This window comes from Vicugna pacos, unplaced genomic scaffold, assembly GCF_048564905.1.
Source record: "Vicugna pacos unplaced genomic scaffold, VicPac4 scaffold_19, whole genome shotgun sequence".
In the NCBI taxonomy this organism is placed as follows: Eukaryota; Metazoa; Chordata; class Mammalia; order Artiodactyla; family Camelidae; genus Vicugna; species Vicugna pacos.
The window spans coordinates 21,031,232-21,050,934 of NW_027328740.1; the positions used below are offsets into that span (position 1 = coordinate 21,031,232).

A 19,703-nucleotide genomic window follows, 5' to 3' on the forward strand; every position below is an offset into this window, starting at 1 on the left:
ATTATTTTTTTTTTGCATTATTGATTCCATGTTCACAAATCAAGTATAAATTTGTGTACAAAAGTATGGAGATTGGTTTTATTTCATAGACCCCAAAATTAAATTATTTAAAAAGATTTTGTGGGGAAAATATTTCCACATCACACTATAAAAATAAGCAACATTTATGTTTCATTTTAACTGGATGAATGAGAAGTAAACACAGGCGGAATGTTACACTTGGGTTGTTAGGAGACCAGTCATTTTATGATGCCACAGCTACTCAGGTTGAGAACCATTGTGATGGCCTAGCAGTTTATCTGTGCAGTCCTGCCAAAGCAGCATTTGAAGTTGCAGTGCTCAAAATCATGCAGATTAGAAAAGTAACTGTAGAAAAAGTTATTTGAGATGACACATGTTTCTTCAGAATTTCAAGATGTGTCTCATAAAGATGGACCAACTGTTTCAGGTAACTCTGGTAGATATCTATTGTGTGATCAAACATTCTCTGAGGACTTGGACTTGAGGTCTGTGATTGAAGAAAATGCTTTTCAGAGTTTGTCTGAAGAATCTTTGATAAAAAGACCATGTTACACACATTGTGTCTCTGAACCAGATGAAGATAATTATTTTCGTTCTCTGACATTTCCAAGAAATCTCTGGAAAATGGCTAGGAGTAACCAATATAAATCCATCTGGTGGGATGATAATGGATCTTCCATCGTGATTGATGAAGATATCTTTAAGAAGGTAGTTTTGGAAAGAAAGGCCTCTTTCAGAATATTTGAAACTGGAAGTATGAAAAGTTTAGTTAGACAGCTTAACCTTTATGGGTTTAGTAAATTGCGGCAGAATTTCAAAGATCTGCTTGTCTAGCTGACTTTCTGGCAGAAGAAAAAGAAGTCTCTGTTTTAAGCAAGGTATTCAGAAATTTTAGTAACCACTTGGTAACATATATGAAAGTTTATGTTGTACATCAATCAATGGTAATATATATTTAAAGCTAGATTTTGAAAATTGAATAAAATTACCAAGTCTTAAATTCTTTATTTTTTCTAAAATTGGGGACAGTGCCATAAGTATTCAAGATTCAGAGAAACTTTGCTTGCAATTATGAATGTTATCAGAAATATATATAAAGGTATTTAAAGCTGCTTGTGAAAAGTGGCATTCACCGTTACTGCAAATGGTAACTTCTTTAATTTGATGACTATACTACTTAAATGTGTATTTTACAAATAAGGAAATTTAAAAAATAGTCAGCAATGTTCATATTTTGATGATATTTTCTTTCAATTGTAAACGTGAAATCTGATGTTTTATACGTTAGGCTTATTGTAGTCTTGTATTTTGGTTTAAAATATTACTAAAATTTTTCTCTATTTTTGTAGCAGCAGTTCTACCATAATTCAAATTTTAAACGAGTCTTTCCCCAGCTTTTAATCAGAATAAGAAGAAGAGTTGGGATTAAAAATGCCTCTCTGTTATCTTCATTGGCTGAAGATTTCAACAAGAAGCACTTTATAGCAGGGGGTAATGTGGATAAACATAATTCTGCTTTTGTGACTGACACTAGTGGAGAAAGTGCATTTTTACCAGTTGCAAAATTAAATATGCCTCTAATTAGAAGCCCCCTACTAGACAAATAAATGGTGATAAAAATACCCCAATCAGCGGTGATTTTTCTGCTCAATCATCAAGGTCAGTTAGACCACCAGAACAAATTGCAGTGGATCAGCATGCTATTTTAAATCAGTTGAACCTTGTCCACAGGCACACTGAAAGCAGATACACTGAAGCAAATGACCATATTATGAACTCATTAAAACTACAAATTCTACATCTCAGTACAGCATCTTGTCTCCCATGCAGAGTAATTATTTTGGACTGATGGTGGAGACTTCTGTTTTTCCAAATGGATATCACAACATATCTGCCAAAGAAGGTCGTTCTTCTAAACTTCAACCAGGGAGCAACGCACGGTTTCCAGTGAGAGTGACAGCTGATACATCAGCTAACTCTCTTAAAAGGCCAACTCATCAGCCAACTTCACTTTATGAACGTCATCCTAATTACAAGGGATCTACCAGAGGACTACCAGTTTATGCAGGATTACAAAGATTAAAATTGATGTTGGCAAATGTTGACAAATATCTGCAATTTTCTTATTTGAACAAGAAACATAGATGTGTACCTGTATTTAACTTATATTTTTTTAAATTAGGTTAAGTGTTAAATGGGAGACAAAGTTAACATTTACAGTTAAAATGAGATACTTGATATGATCATTTGATGGAACAATATGGGAGTAAATTTAAATACTGTCTTGTAAGGAGGAAGAGAAAATGGAAGAATTTGGAAAAAGACTAAAACATGGAGAGGGGGAAAAGCACTAAGTAGTTTCTTGTTCACCCTGAAAAGTATTAAAAGTGTTGTTAGGATAAGCTGGAACAGGAGATAAATGCAGGAACCGGCCCAGGGATCATGGTCTCTATTATGTCATTCCTGGAATCATGAAGGTCACATGATGTAGTCTCAGATGGCACATTCAGCATGTGGTAGAATTTAAGAAGTAATTTTATCTATGGTCTTCTTTGTGCTGTTTTCAAAGCATTAAAATTGGTGCTTTCATTTCCTGCCCTCAAGAGTCTACATTATATTTTCAAGTCAATACTTTATGTTGCTTTTATGTTCAAGCCAAAGACAAGCTTACATCCTCAGGGTGGCACTTAATACCTTTCCAAATCTAAGCCCACGAATCATCTTGGTTTAGTCATTTCTTTATAAATCTGGCATCTCACTACCTTGGTATATCTTTATGTTTCACTGTATGTGGAAATATATCCAGGCAAACGATTGTCAACTATATTAGCTTCAACCTCACCACATATACTCCAGCTCATCCTTGGACTTTGGGTGTCCTCCTTTCATCTACTTAGACTTTCCCAGTCTCAGCACAGAAACCACCTCCTCCTGATGTTTTCTGTCTATCCCCCTTTCCTTGTCTAACTTGGATACCAGTACAGTATGCACAGCACATGTCACAGGATGCATTTTTGTATTAAGTGAATGAAAAACACATGTTGACTTTAAGCAAAATCTACTTTATTGAAACAACAAAACTCTCATGGTTTTCAAACTATTTCATTATGGTCTTTACTCTTCACCACAAACTAGATCTTTCATATCCCAAGGACTAGTCACTCAAGACAGTAAGTGGAGGTAGTTACAGGAGACAAAGTAATATTTACTTCTTAATTCATGCCTCCAGAGGCATAAAGCAATCCGTTCTCATTTGCTGGAGTTTTTCCTGTCTCTTCATCACCCACCCAACACAAAACAGCTGATTCTCTTCCCCATACCAATAACTATACTGACTTATGATTAATTTACATCTTAGAATGAGAGCTTTTTCCAGAAGAGACAGTGACGTTGCAAACATTTAATGTAGGTTTATACACCCTACATAACTTGTGCCCCTTCTAACCTTCACAAAGGAAGTATCTAAGTGGTACTATCCCCTTGGTTGGGGTTCTCGTATTCAGTAACCAAATTGCAATCTAAAATATGTGGACTAGAAGGAGGTGAGGGTGGTGGAATTAAAAATTTGTCCAACTGCAAGAATACCAAATTTATGCAGATATTAGGAAATATAAAATATTCATGGACGTCTTTGATGGTTTCCCATTAATTTAAAATAAAAGGTGAAGCATATTCAGAATGTGAAATACCCTGAAATGCTGGGAAAATAGTAGGCAATTTCAGGGACCCTAAGGCTTCTACTCACAATGATGCAGCTAGTGTCATCTGATAAGACCGTAATGGCAACATTGAGTCCTGAAAATGTGTCTCCATTTGTGAAGAAAGCCTTTGATAATCTGGAGAATGGGCAAATTGACCAGTGTAACCTCTAACAACATCCCATAAATATGACCTTCACCAAGAGAATAAAAGAGCCCACTTGCAGCAGGAGAATTGTGTCTGGACAGCAGTGGTGTTTCCTACAACAGAAACATCAAGTTTTTAAGTTTGTCAGCTCAAATCTGATGGTGGCTATGTTGTTGCTTACATTAGCAGTCTGGGGTTCAGATGGGCTGGTTCAGCAGCTTGTTTCCAGCTCTCTTATCACACAGTGGGTCTTACCGTGATCATCTTAACAAGGTTCTATACTGATAAGTCAAAGGCTACAGTTTACTTTCAAAATTAGAAATTCTAAGGAAGAATATTATTTGTTTGTCCATCTGTAGTTTTCTACCTGGGAAAAGCTAGACTATTGGCAAAAGTACAAAAGTTGGCTGATGCTTTGAAAATTATACTCTGAGCTCTGCCCACTGAATTCTTCCCACTAAATACTACAAATCTCTCTACCACTGTGTGTGTGTGTGTGAAGATGGATTGTTAAGCAGTAACTACGTTTGTCTTAGTTGAGTCATCAGTGAATTTTTCCTCTGCACCTGTCAGAATGTCTGTGAATTAAGAGTTTCATTGAGCCACCAGATTGTCTTCAGATTAGGGAGAGGTAGATTATATTTTTCCCTGTATACTAATTGTTACCTGTTCATTGAATCCAGAGCTGATGCTAGGGCCAAGCCACTGAATCCTTGAATTGGACTGAGGCATATACATTCTGCAGTCCCCAGAGCCCAGCACTGGACTGTGTCTTCTTTTTAATTTAAACTTATGTCTAAGTTTTTTTCTTTTAATTCTCATTGTTGACACAACTTACTTTGGCTTTGAACACCCGTTGACTAGTTTATAGGGACTGGAACACTGACTTATTCCCGTTCACCTTGAAATTGCAATAAACTTTTTTCTTTGTATTACCTGGAATAGAGTGAGCATAGTCATCATTTTGAGAGCAGTCCTCAGTCCTAATAATGCAGAAATTTGCACTTCTTTGCCCAGCACTTGAGTAAGAATATTTGTTGTGTATCTGAGGGATTATCCTCACATACCCTAATGCAACCATGAGAAAACACCATATTGTTATTGAAAATCAAGACTTTGTCAGTATTGCATTCCCATTGCAAAACAGTTAAGAATTGTAGGAGTTATGAGATTAAACCATGCTGAGATTTTTTGCAACCTAGCATGTTCATTTCCTACAGATGCTGTCGGGGAGTTGAGACCATTGGTCACAGACATTGAACTTTATCACTCACAACAAGAGCAGCCAGTTTTAAATTTGTATCCATTCCCTAATCTCAGATGAATACACAGAGTGAAATTTTGATGCCTACAGAAGCAGTGGGCTAAGATGAAGAAAACTTAAAGCATGGTAAGACCCTAATTTTATTAGTATCTTTATGTATAATTTATTTGAATCATTTATTTATTAGTATATTTACCTATGATAAGTATATCTTGACTCAAGTTTACTTGCTGCAAAACGAATCATGAAAAATGACATGGGAAACCATGATCATTAAATTTCCATTTTTACTAACGCTTTTATTGACATATAATTGGCATAAAAGATTGTGTGAGTTTAGGTGCACAGGATAGGGATTTGATTTATAAGTATTAAGAAATAAATATCATAGCAAGTTTAGGGAGAATTCATTATCTAATTTAGATACAATTTTAAAGAAATACAATTTGTCTTTTGGTTGTGATGAGAAATCTTATGGTCTATCCCCTTAACAACATTCATATAGAACATAAAGCAGTAATAATTGTAATTTTCATGTTTTTACAGGGCATCCCTAGAACAGGTTTATTTTACTGCTGGAGGTTTGTAGCTTTTGAGTGCATTAATCAAATTCTCCTTTCCCAACCACTGCCTCTGTTATGTACAAATCAAATTATTTTTTCTATAAGTGTGTTTGTTTGTTTTTGAAGTGCACTTTAATCTATAACTCTGTGTTAGTTTCTCTTACATAACATAATGTTTGCTATTTTTAACACATGTCAAACTGATCACAACAATAAATATAGTTTTGATAGTTGCTATTTAAAGATAATTCATAGTTATTGACTATTCCCCACATAGTAAATTTCTTGTCCCTGATCTTTTAATTTGCAACTGGATAATTTTCTCTCTTAATTTTCCTCAACTATTTGTTTTTCTTCACCACATTTCCCTCCTTCATGTGAGCAACCTTTTATTTTCTATATATATAACTTCTTTTCTGTTTTGTTATGTTCATTTCTTTAAATTCCAAATATGAGTAAAACTATTCTAAATTTGTCATTCTCTGTCTGACATTTTTCACCTAACATATTACCCTCTTGTTCTACCCATTTTTTGCAAATGACAAGAACTTATTCTTTTTATAGCTGAGTGATAACCCATTGTATTTTTATGTGTGTGTGTGCATATATATATATATATATATATATATATATATATATATATATAAATTTAGTGTGCATATATATATATAAATATAGATAAATCTGTAGTTAATAGATGGGTAGATATATATACTATAAACACACATTTCTTTATCCATCATCTATTGAAAAGCAATTAATTTGCTTCTATAGCCTGGCTATTTTAAATAATGCCACAGTGAATATAGGGGTGAATTTATCTTTTCAAATTTGTGTTTATGTTTTCTTGGGATAAGTATTTAGTTATGGAAATGTTGGTTCATTTTTAATATTTAGCTAAAACTCCATACTCTTTTCCACAGAAGCAGCACAAATTTACATTCACTCAAGCAGTGCAGCAGGGTGCTTTTTCTTACATCCTCAACAATATTTATATTTGTTACCTTTTTGATCATAGGCATTCTGACAGGAGTGACATAATATCTCATTAAGTTATGGTCTTGCCTTTTTCTCATGATTAGTCATGTTGACCATTTTCATGTGTCTTTTGATTACCTTTCCCCCACTGTATATTCATTTTTTTGTAATGGGCTAAATGACCATAACTGTCTGATTTCATTTTTAGGCATTCTGTTGTGTTCCATTATTCTGTTTGTTTTATGCCACTACCATATTCATTACTGTATCTTTGTATTACAGTTAAAAATCAGGGAAAGTGTTACATCCTGTTTGTTCTTTGTCAAAGTTGTTTGCGTTTTTAGTTTGTTTGTTATCTTTACTTTTGTTTTTTTTGTGATTTCAACTCTTTTGTGTTTACATGTAAATGTAATAATTATTTTTTAAAAGTGTCTGAAAATGCCATTTTTATTTTGAAAAGCACTGAATTTAATTTGTGTATTTTCTTGGCTAGTATTGTCATTTAAACAATATTTTTCTCCTAATCTATGAACACTGTATATCCTTTCATCTGTTTTCATTATCTTCAATTTCTGTTATAAATATATTATAGTTTTTTGAGTACAGGTTTTTTACCTCCTTTTTTGTATACATTTCTTGATTTTTTTTTGTAATGCAACTGTAAATGAGACAGTTCCCTCACTTTCTGTATCTGTTAACTTGTTGTTAGTGTGTAGAAATGCAAGATTTCTGTATGTTAATTTTACATTCTGAAATTTTACCAAATGCATTGAAAAGCACTCATAGCATTGTGGTGTCTTTTTTACGATTTCTGTTTAAGTATTTCATCTGCAAACAGATTCTTATACTCCTTTTCAGAAATAACTATATTTTATTCACTTTTATTTTGGATAGCTATGGCTAGAATTTCCAATACTATACTGAATAACAGTGGCAAGTGTGAACATTCTTGTCTTCTTCCTGCTCTTACAGTAGATGCTTTCAGCTTTTAATCAGTGAGTGTCATGTTAGCTGAGTTCTTGTCATATGCGACCTTAAATGTGTTGAGGTATGTTTCCTCATACCCATTTTGAGGAGAAATATAATCATAAATAGATACTGAATTTGTCAAAACATTTTATGAGACTTTTGAGGTTACCATATAATTTTTATTTTTCAATTTGTTAGTTTGGTGTATCATATTGATTAATTTCTGGGTGATGAATCACTTTTGCATCAGTGGGATAAAAGGGACTTAATCATACTATATAATTCTTTTAATGTTTTGTTTGCTTTGCTAATATTTATTGATGTTTTTTCATGTATGTTTATCAGTAGTATTTAAACTGTAATTTTATGAGATATTTGTTCCTGTTTTAGTAATAGTGTGATACAGAAAGGTGGGGTAGGAAACCTTCTTTCCTTTGCAAATTTTTTGAATTCTCTGAGAAGTATAGTTGATAACTCTTCTGTATATGTTTGGCAGAAGTCACCTGTGAAACTGTCAAGTCCTGGAATTTTGTTTCTTGGGAGATTTTGTTTAATTACTTATTCAATTTCATTAGTGATAATCAGTTAATATTTTCTATTTCTCATTCCATTTTGGAGATTAGATCTTTCTAGGAAATTGTCCATTTCTTCTAGGGATTCCATTTTAATTGGCATATAATTTGTTGTATCATCTTATGATGCTTTCTTTTCCGTTGACATAAGCTGTAACTTCTCATATATTTTGCAGCTTTTTAACCTGCATTCTCTTTTTTGCTCATGAGTCTCATTAAAGTTTATCAGTTTTATTTATCTTTCAAAGGCCATTATGTAGTTTCTTTAGATATTTCTACTTTTAATCTTTATTTTATGTATTTATGTTCCAAACTATCAGCTTTCTTTCTTTCTACTAACAAGTTTGTTTATTATTTTGCTTCATCTTTTGTTTGTAAGATTATGTTATAAGAGATAGATATTTCTTATTTGTATAAGTGGGATTGTTTTCCTATAAGCATCCCTATTAATACTGCTTTTGCTATATCTCAAGGTCTTTGTTTTTGTTGTTATATTTCTTTTTGTATTTTTTTATTTATGCAGCAATCCATTGCTTGTTTAATGTTGTATGATTTATCCTCCACACTTTACAATTTTTCTCATGTTTTTCTTTTTAGTAAATTGCTATTCTCACAGAATCCATATGTTTCTTCACAAAACAAGGAGAAAAATAATAAAATTTACACTAAATTCTGAAAGGCACAAATTTTCAAAAATTATCCTTGAAAAATGAACAAAGCTGTGAGTATTATCCTCCCTGACTTTAGAACATACTACAAAGCTACAGTAATCAAAACATCAAAATATGTCACTAATAGAGTCACAAAGATCAATGGAACAAAATAAAGAGCCCTAAAATAAACACACACACATATGGTCAATTAGTCTACAATGAAGGAGGCAAGAGTATACAATGGAAAAAAGGCAGTCTCTTCAACAAGTAGTTTTGGGAAAACTGGAAATTACATGTAAAAGGTAAATGGAAGAGCCCTTCTTTCCATAGAATACAAAATAAAATAGAAATGGATTAATTTCCTAAATGTAAAACTTGAAACTGTACAATCTCTGAAAAAACAGGAGCAGAAGTGCCTTTGTGATAAATCTTTGCAATATGTATTTTTGATCTATCTACTATGTAACAAAAAAAGGAAAACTAACAATAACTTTTTAATTATACTGAGGAAAAAATAGATGTAATATGGGATACAGTGATTCCACTTCTTGTATAATTGTGAAATGCAAAACCATTTGCAGAGCAAAGGAAACCTTCAGCAGGACTTACGACAATACACAGAATAGAAGGAAGTTTCATACTATGAAACCAACAAGGTATTAATATCCATTATGTATATATAGCATATTAAACTCATTATTAAAAAAAAAAAAGACCACAACTTAAAAACAGTTGAAGGATCTTCATGGAAACTTTTCAAAAACAGACATGTGGATGATTTTCATGTACATAAAAAGAAACATATTGTTGCTATTAATTAAGAAACCATAAATCAATACCAGAATGAATTATAATCTCACAGCAACCAAAATGGCTATTAAAAAAAGTCTTCAAATGACAAACATTAATATGAATGTCAATAAAAGGGAACCCAGGTACACTGTTGGTGGAAATATAAATTGATGCATCCACTATTAAAAAACTGTGGACAGTGCTAAGGAAACTAGAAATAGGAACATTATATGTAGCCACAATTCCAGTTTTTGTTATAAATCTGATAAAAATGAAAACATTAAATTTAAAGGATATATTACCCTCAATGTTCTTAACATCTTTATTTATAATAGCCAAGGATAGAAGCACAAATCAACTGCCCATCAACAGATGATTGACAGAGATAGATGTGAGATATAGATAACATAATAAAAACTTAGTCATTGTCATATCAAAAAATAAAATTCTGCCATTTGGAACAATGTGACTGGACCCAGATAGTGTTGCATATAGCAAAATAAGTCATACAGAGAAAAACACTCTATGTTACCACTTTCATGAGGAAACTAAATGTATAAGAGAAATTATCATAAAAAAACAGAAACAGAATCATATATATATGTGTAGTGTACCAAGTAGTGGTTTCCACTGGGGACAGGGAAGAAGGATGGGGAATACAGAAATATGCAAGCTACTAATAATAAGTTAGAGAACCAACAGGGCTATATTTACAGCACAGAGAAATATTTTAATAATTTAACTGATTTTAAAGAGATTATAGGCATATATTATACTAAAATGTGCATGCATGTGGGAAAATATTGAAGAAAAAACCCAGGAAAAACAAAGTATTTTGTAGTACTCTGATATTAAGGGAGGTGATTAGTTCACTTTCTTTGCTCTTCTTATAATGTCCTTATTAGAATTTAAGATTTTAAACGTAAAAGTATATTCTTTGAGAAGAGTGTCATAAGTTTCAACTATTTCTGTCTCTCCCCTTAAATCTACAGTCAGTGAAACGATCACATCTCAAGAAAAATAACTACAACACAAAACAATACTCCAGAACACATGTGTACAGCTGAAGTTTGGTGGGCTAAAACACATAAAGTTGGCTGAACTGAGGGAAGAGCAGAGTTGGTGCCTGCGACCATGGTCCACTTACTAGGGTTTCTGAGCCCAGAGTTTCAGAGTTCTCAGTAGAATCAGGGTCTCATTGGTTCACACAGCATCAGCCTCCAACTGCACCAGTACTCATGGTCACAGGTAACTTGGAGGGAGCCAAAATGGAGACAGAATTTCCAACCTTTTGACACTCAGACATTCATGACACTCTCTCTACTTCCCATTCACAGTGGTGGAGACAATGTACCTTGCAACATTGGACATGGCAAAGGCAGTTGCCTGAGTTCAACTACCCATCTGTCTTTACACCTTTCCTCAATGTGTGCACTGTGTCTTAATGGATATCAGATAAAAGGAAGGGTTCACCGGCCAAGTGACAACGGTGGCATTAACTACCAGAGAAGTCTAAGAAGTGACAATGTAAACAATCTTTTATCCAGACAGTAGCGACTAGAATGTGCCATTTTGAAATATTTTCAGAGGTAGATCAGTTAAGCAAAACCAAAAATTGTGCAATATTGCAAACTACCAGAAAACAAAAGCAAGGACTCCAAATCCCAATCTGTTTTTTAGTGTCATCAGAGCAGTAATTTACCAGGACCATGACCAATCACAGTAACATTATAGGGCACGCACACCCACAGATACACACACACAGACACTGACACAGACAAAGACACACATGCACAGGCAAATGCATACACACCCACACACACACACACAAACATCAACACTGCAGCAAACAAATTTAAAGTCATGGAATATTGCCGTATAACTAATAGAGAATCCAAAGAGATGCCATACAAAAACTCAATACAAAAAACAAAACTCAGAAAGCAGTTTAGTGAGCTCAGGAATAAAATAAATGTTGATAATGTATACATTACCTAAGAGACTGAAACTATGAAACAACCAAACATTATTGGAGGACCACATGAACTTAATAAGTGATATGAAGAATGCAACAGAAAGTATTGGATGAAGACTCTCTTGTGGAAGAGAGATTAGCAAACTCACCAATACAAAACAAGAAATGATAGGAGAGGGCAGAGATTCCAGATATTAAAAAGTGAGGATATTCTACAATAGCCATCAGACTTCTTCAGGAAGTGCATATTAGAGTGAAATCCTGGAGGGAGAAGAAAGTTAGAAGGCAGTTGATGGTTTATTTAAAGTTGATATAGTTGATAACTTCCTTAACCTGGGTAAGGAACTGATATACAAGTCCGTGAGCCAACAAAACACCAATAACTTTAAGACAATGGGACCTTCTTCAAGATACGTCATATGCAAATTGGCAAGTCAATGACAGAGTAAAATTTTAAAAGCAGCCAAGAAAAGTAATGTTAATCTACATAGAAACCCCCATTAGGCTATCAGCAGATTGCTGAGCAGAAAACATACGCCGAGGGTAATTATAAAGACATTTTCAAACTACTAAAATAAGAAATCTCCCACCCAAAAATACTCTAACTTGCACAGTTATCACTTATTTGTAAAGTGAAAATAAAGACTTTACCAGACAAAGAAACCTGAATGAGATGTAAAAAACAAAACCTAGACACCTTACAAGAGGTTCAGGAAAGAGCTATTCTATGAAAAATAAAATGGCAAATATACGCAAAATATTGAACAAAATACTAAGCAAAGACCATGAGAATGTTGCAACTGTTTCCTTAGGTATGTTTTTAAATGCTTCTATTTTATATGATTTAAAGAGAGAAAAATAGTAATTCACTTGCAATAAATATAGGTACATCAATCTGGTAACATGTTCACAACGGAAATAGAAATAATTTGAGTCAGTATTCATAAAAGGTAAAGACTAAAATTGAAACAATATTAAAGGAAGATGCTATCAGCAGAAAAAGGACTAAATTATACATGAGATGTTTTATTTTTAATTGAAGAACAGTAGATGTACTATATTGTGTAGTTTCTGATGTACAATATAGTGACTCCAACCACTTTTTAGATTAGATTGCATTATAAATTATTACAATAATTGTAACATACAATTATTTTAAGTTATTGCTTGTAATTCCCTGATCAATACAGATTATCCTTGATGCTTATCTCCTTTTTGTATACTACTTTTTATCTCTCAGTGTCCTACCATTAAATTGTCTTTCCCTTCCCCTTTGGTAAATATAAATTATTTCCCATATCTTTCAGTCTTGTCTATCTAATCTCTCTATCTCTCTACGATGTCTCTATCTATCTATCTATCTATCTATCTATCAATCTAACTGTCTAGCTATATGTCTATCTATCATGTGTCTATGTATCTATCCTTCTATGTATCTACTTATCTGTCATCTATCAACAGATATCTATATATAGATGTACACATATATTTGTTATTCTTTAGATTCCACATATATATCATATTATATACTTTTGTCTTTGTCTAAGTTACTTCACTAAGCACAATATTTACTAGGTCCAATCATGATGCTGAAATAGCCATGGGTTATACTTTTTCATGGCTGAGTAATATTCCATTGCATATTTCCAGAATCATCCTATCTTCTTAAGTCCATAGTCTACTGTGGACACTTGGATTGCTTCCCTGTCTTGCATATTATAAACAGTACAGTTGTGAACATTGGTTTTACTCATTTAGGGTTTCTTCTCCAGATATTTCCAAGGAGAGGTGTTAGTGTTTCTTATGGTAGTTCTGTTTTAGGTGTTAAAAAAATCTGAATATTGTTTTAAAAAAAAGTTGTACAAATTTACATTCCTACCAAGTGTATACAAGTGATTTGTTTCTTCAAAGTCATCTCCAACAGTTTCTATTTTATGACTTTTTGATAATAGCCATTTGACCAGTGTGAAGTGATACCTCATTGTGGTTTTGAACTGCTATTAACTAATAATTAGTAATGTTGAGCATTTTTATCATTAGTATGTTACTTATCTGTAGGTTTGCTTTGGAAAAATATTAACTCAGGTACTCTGCTTTTTTTTGATTGGGTTTTTGTTTTTCACATTAAGTTGTGTAACCTAAATCCATGTTACATCTATTAACTTGCATCTATTATCCCCTGGTCACTTGCATTATTTGCAAATATGTTCTCCAATTACACAGGCAGTGTTTTCATTTCATTCAAATTTTCCTTATCTGTGCAGAAGTTTTCAAGTTTATTTAGGTCTCACTTGCTTATTTTTGCTTTTATTTCTTTTGCCTTAGGAGACTGAAACAAGAAAATATTCCTGTGATATATATCCTATAGTGTATCACCTATATCCCCTTCTAGAAGTTTTATAGTATCAAGTCTTACATTTAGGTCCTTAATAAACTTGGAGTTTATTTTTATATATGATGTCAGGGAATGCTCTCATTTCACTGTTTTACATGTAGATGTCCAGCTTTCCAAACACCATCCATTGACAAGACTGTCTTTTCTCCATTGTGTACTCTTGCCTCATTTATCATTTATTCAGTGCTCATAGGTGTGTGGAATTATTTCTAGGCTCTCTATCTGATTTTATTGATTATACCTCTGTGCCAGTGCCATGCAGCTTTTATTACTGTAGCTTTGTACTATAGTAAGGAATCTGGGAGGCTTATTCCTCCAGATTTGTTGTCTTTACTCAAGATCACTTTGACAATTTTTAATGGTTTCATGTAAAACTTAGAGTTATTTATTTTCTGGTTCTGTGGGAAATACTACAGCTTCATAACAGGAATTGCACTAAATCTGTAGGTTTCTTTGTGCAGTTCGGCCATGTTAACAATATTAACTCTTTCAATCCAAGAGCACAAGACATCATTCCATTTTATTGAAACATTTTTAATTTCTTTGTCAATGTTTTTTAATTTTCAGTGTTTAGATCTTTCATATATGTGGTTACATTTATTCCAAGATATTCGGGAGACTGGGATTTTAAATAGTATTGCTTTCAACGTCCATTTTAGGGTATCTCATGATTAACGTGTAGAAATGCAGAGACAACTTTACATTAATATTGTACCCTGCTCCCTTGTTGAAATAACTTATTGTTGATATTAGTCTGTGTGGAGAACTTAGGACTCAATGTAAATTGTTATGTCATCAGTACTGGTGCCAACTTTGCTCTTTCTTTCCATTTTGCATTTCTTTTTCTTCTTTTTCTTTCCTTTTCCTTTCTTCTTTTACTATGGAACAGAAGTGCTGAGAGTAGGAATCCTTGTCTTATTCCCGAATTTACCCAGAAGGCTTTCAGCTTTTCCCCTAAGTATTATAAATTGTTATAAGTGACCTATAGTATGTTGAGAGATGTTCCCATTATACTCTCTTTCATGAGAGTTCTGATTATGAATGTATGTTGAATTTTGTCTAATGCTTTTTCTGTGTGTATTGACATGGTCCTGTGAATTTTGTACTTCCTTTATAAAATATGTGTCATGCTGTTTTACTTGTGTATGTTGAAACATCCCTGTGACTCTGGACGGAGTCCAACTAATCATCGTGTATAATAAATTCTATGTATTGCTGGATTAATTTGTTGATGTTTTGTTGAGAATTTTTTAATGTATATTCATCAAGGATATTAGCTTTACATTTTCATTTCTTTTTTTTGGTAGTGTCTTTGACTGGTTTTGTTATCATGTTATTAGTGGCCTCATAGAATAAATTTGGGAATTTTCCTTCCTAATACATTTTTTGAAATAGTTTAGAGGAAAGAGGTATTAGTGAAGACATCCAGGCATTTTGTTCAAAGGATGTTTTTAAAACTATAGATTTTATTTAAATTATGCTGATTGCTCTTTTCAAGTTTTCAGTTTTCTTTTTATTCAGTGTTGACAGGCTGTACTTTTAAAGAAATTTGTCCATTTCTTTAAGGTCATCCAGTTAGTTGTCACGTAACTGCTCAGAGTGATTTCATAATCTTTGTTTGCATTTCTGTACTATCAGAAATTATTTCTAACATTTCATTTCTTATTTTGTTTGGGTTGACTCTGTATTTCTTTATAATCCTGGCTAAATGCTTATCAATTTGTTAATATTTTTAAGAAAAAAACTGTTGATTTTATGAATTTTTATTTAATTTTTAATTTTTATTTTATTTATTTTCAACCTAATCATTAAACTTTACTCACTCTACTGTCTTTGTGTTTTGTTTATTCTTATATCTATTTATTTTGGCTGGTTAACATTTTCCTTTGTGTGAGGTTTTTCTTTTTCCTTGTAGAAGCCCTCAATTTTTCTAAACTTCCTTCTTAGATTTGCTTTGCTGCATCCCATATATTTGATAAACCTGTGTTTTCATTGTAATTTGTCTTCAGGTATGATTTTATTACCTCTTTGTTTTCATCATTGACCTTGTTTTATTTTATTTTTTAAAGGATGAGGTTTAATCTCATATTTGTGCTTATCTTGTTTTACTTTCTAGAGTTGATGCATATTTCCATAATATTATGTATGGAGAAATATTTGCTGTAATCTGTATTTGCTTAAAGTTCCTGAGGCTCAATTTATGACATAATACATGGTTAATTCCTTAGATAACATCCTGAGCACACTTGAGAAGTTTATGTGTTCTCCTTTTTTGATGCAATGTCCAATACCTGAGTTAGGTTCAAATGATCTAATATGCCATTAATACCTCTGTTTCCTTACAGATATTCTTTTGTGATGATATGGCCATCAGAATAGTGAGTTGTTCAACACATCTACTATTATTGTTTTATAATAAATTAATTCCTTCATGTCTAATATTTCTTTTTATTCTTAGGATCTACGGTGTTGGGTCCATATATAATTTAATGAGTGTAATACTGTATTTTTATATTGATCTCTTTTTTTATATAATCTCATATTTCACTTTCACTGGGGCCCTTATTTTAAAACGTATTTTGTATGAGTTGAGCACTGCAAACTGCACTTTCTTGTCATTTCCATGAAACATCTTTTCCATCTATTTACTGATTGTGTTTAACTTCCACCATAAAGTGAGACTTTTTGTGGGGGATGCGAAGATGGTTGAGAAGAATGATGCTCGTAGCTCACCATTTCCCACAAATTCATCAAGACTCACATCCACAGACCTACTCAACTAACCAGAGAACCTGCAGAACTATGATAGAACATTGTCCTCTTCAAAGATAAAGATGCAAAAAATCTGGTAAAACAAAATGAATTAAGAAGAAAAGGCAAAACAGATTGGGACAGGTCCCAAAAGGTAAAGATGCAAAAAATCTGGAAGAAGACAATGAAGAAAGAAAGAAGAAAAGGCAAAACAGATTGGGACAGGTCCCATAGTGAGGGAGCAGCAAAGAAGGACTGGTGCTCATTCACTGAGTTTCCCCTCTCCAACTGAGAGGTCGGCAGGATGGAGGAGGAGCCTCCAAGAATTGAACCTCTATATGTTATAAGTTGACTGACAGTACTAAGTTAAACAGGCACAGAGGATCCCTCTGACACCAAGCCCAAGAGGCAACCTGGCAGCTGGGGGCAGGGCCATGCTGCCCGACCTGGGTGGAAGATGATGATGGTTGCACTGAGGCAGCCCAGGGGAATGGAGGGGGCTGTGTGCCATTGCTGTGGTTGCAAAGGGAAAACAACCTGGGCCCTCCATTAAACAACAAGGCAGACTAGCCCTGTGAGGGGAAAGGTGCATTCCGAATCTCTGAAAATCCACAAAAGTATCTAGGACAAGAGACCTGGGGTTCAGACACAGCCACCATAGCCTCTGGTGCTTTGCACCCTGGCAGCAGCGAGAGCAAAACCTCCATTCACTCCTAAGGACTTAGCAGCCTTAAGCGCCTAATGGGGACTTGTCTACAGTCTGAGACATATAAGATATTACTGTCCTATTCCCTCAGAGAACTTGCTCTGACAATGCAAACAAGGAGCTGGGTTTTGACCCAGACCAGTGACAGGGCACATAGCTGTGGAGAGACCGGCACCCTGAGCGGGCTGATGGCCCGCCAAATTTTGGGCTGTAATGCAGCCCATGACCATGTGGCTGGGAGAGGGCTTGATGCCCACTACTGCCTGGTCAGTCTGAAACATGTGACTGAGGTATCAGTCAGGGCAGTGACAAGACAGCCCAGAGTAAAGAGAGCTGCTCTGGAACCAGTGTTGGGAGTAGGAGTGTTCTGCTTGCTGACAGACCCTGGGAGCTGAACAGATGTGGGCTCCAATGGAGGGATTCTGGAAAAAGCAAGCTGAGCTTCCAAACCAGGATGAATACAGAAAGAGTTCACATTAACAGTACACAGTATCCAGGACACTCTGACCACCCCCTTGTTTTAATCTGTTTTTACCTATTCCATTTTCTATTATCCTATTAATTATTATTTCTTGGGCACTTGTATATACCCCCCTTTTAAATCCCAGTTAAATTTATAAAAATAATTTTATTATTATTATCATTTTTCAAAACTCTGTTTCAGCTTGTTCTTCTATTATGTATTATACAATGTTTTCAAACATTTATTACCACTTCTTTAAAATTCTTTGCCTCTCTCTCTCTCTTTTCTCTTTCTTAGTTGTATTACTACATAGGCATTAGGTAGATAAACTCCTTTAGGACCACAGTAGTTAACATATACTCCATAAACCACAGTGTCAGAGAGGTAGGAGCAAGATATAGAAGCAGACAAACCATTCCCAATTAAAAGAACAAGAGAAATTCCCTGAAAGTGTGATCAGTGAAATAGACATCAATATCATACTAGATCAAGATTTCAAAAGAGGAGTGATCAAATTACTGGAGGAAATAAAAGATAGTGTTTACAGATGTAAAATATGTTAAAAATGAAATGGAAGCTATAAAGAAGAGCCGAGTAGAATAGGAAAACCCGTTAACTGAGATGAGGAATGATCTAAAGGTGTTGCAAAGCTGACTAGATAATGCAGAGGAATGAATTAGTGATCTACAAGACAGGAAAATAGAAAGCACCCAATCAGAACAGCTACATGAGAAACAACAAGAATCAAATTAAAAAAGCACAAGAGACCTATGGGATAATAAAAAGCATGCCAAACTTGGCGTGGTAGAAGTCCCAGAAGAGGAGGGAAGATCAAAGTAGATTGCAAAGGTGTTTGAAAAAATCATGACTGAGAACTTCCCAAACTTAAAGAAGGAATCAGATATCCACGTACAGGAAGCTCAGAGTGTCCCAGACAGGAAGAACTCAAACCCACAGCAAGACATATAATAAAGATGGCCAGATTCAAGGATAAATAAATGATTCTAAAGGCAGCAAGTGAATCTCAAACAGAGAGTTACAAGAAAATCCCCATAAGGCTCACAGCTGATTTCACAAAACAAATACTACAGAACAGAAGGGAGTGGCAAGATAAATTCAAAGTCCTGAATGAAAACAATTATATACATTAGGATACTTTAACCATCAAGGCTATACTCTATGATAGAAGAAGACATAAAAGATTTCACAGACAAAAAAAGCTACAAGAGTTTAGCAACACTAGACCCATGCTAAAAGATATATTGAAAGTTCTACTCTAAAAAGAAAAGCAGCAGGATGCTACAGAAATGTGAAACTCACAGCTGGAAAAGAGATAACTCATAAGCTACTAATAAAATAAACACAAAATTTTAAAACAAGACATAGAAATCATTGAGAGTGGGAGAGGAAGGCAGGAAAATAGAGAATTTTTCTGGGGGTCTTTCATTTTAAAATATTTTGTTCTTGGTAGGATGGTTTTGAGATCATGTTACTATCAGTTTAATAAAATCAGTTATAGTAATGGTCTAATAGACTGTATAAAAGGGCAAAAACAAGACAAAAACATATTCAGGGAGTCACTAAAACTAAATAAAATTCATGATAATACAAAGGAAAATGACCAAACCAGAAAAGGAAGATTAAACGAACAAAGAGGAAACAACAAATCAACTGGAAAGATAAGGTCAAAATGGCAATAAACACAAACATATCATCGATTATTATAAATGTTAATGGACTAAATGCTCCAGTCAA

The 19,703-nt window shown here is 33.7% G+C and overlaps 2 long non-coding RNA genes across 2 annotated transcripts; both read left to right on the forward strand.

Moving 5' to 3' along the window:
• Positions 1–255: 255 nt before the first annotated feature.
• LOC140693289 (uncharacterized) lies at positions 256–16,467 on the forward strand. Its single transcript, XR_012069010.1, has 3 exons — positions 256–448; positions 5,088–5,257; positions 16,374–16,467. It is a non-coding gene; the product is annotated as an uncharacterized lncRNA (long non-coding RNA).
• Positions 630–1,996, forward strand: LOC140693290 (uncharacterized). Its single transcript, XR_012069011.1, has 3 exons — positions 630–899; positions 1,371–1,512; positions 1,852–1,996. It is a non-coding gene; the product is annotated as an uncharacterized lncRNA (long non-coding RNA).
• Positions 16,468–19,703: the final 3,236 nt, after the last annotated feature.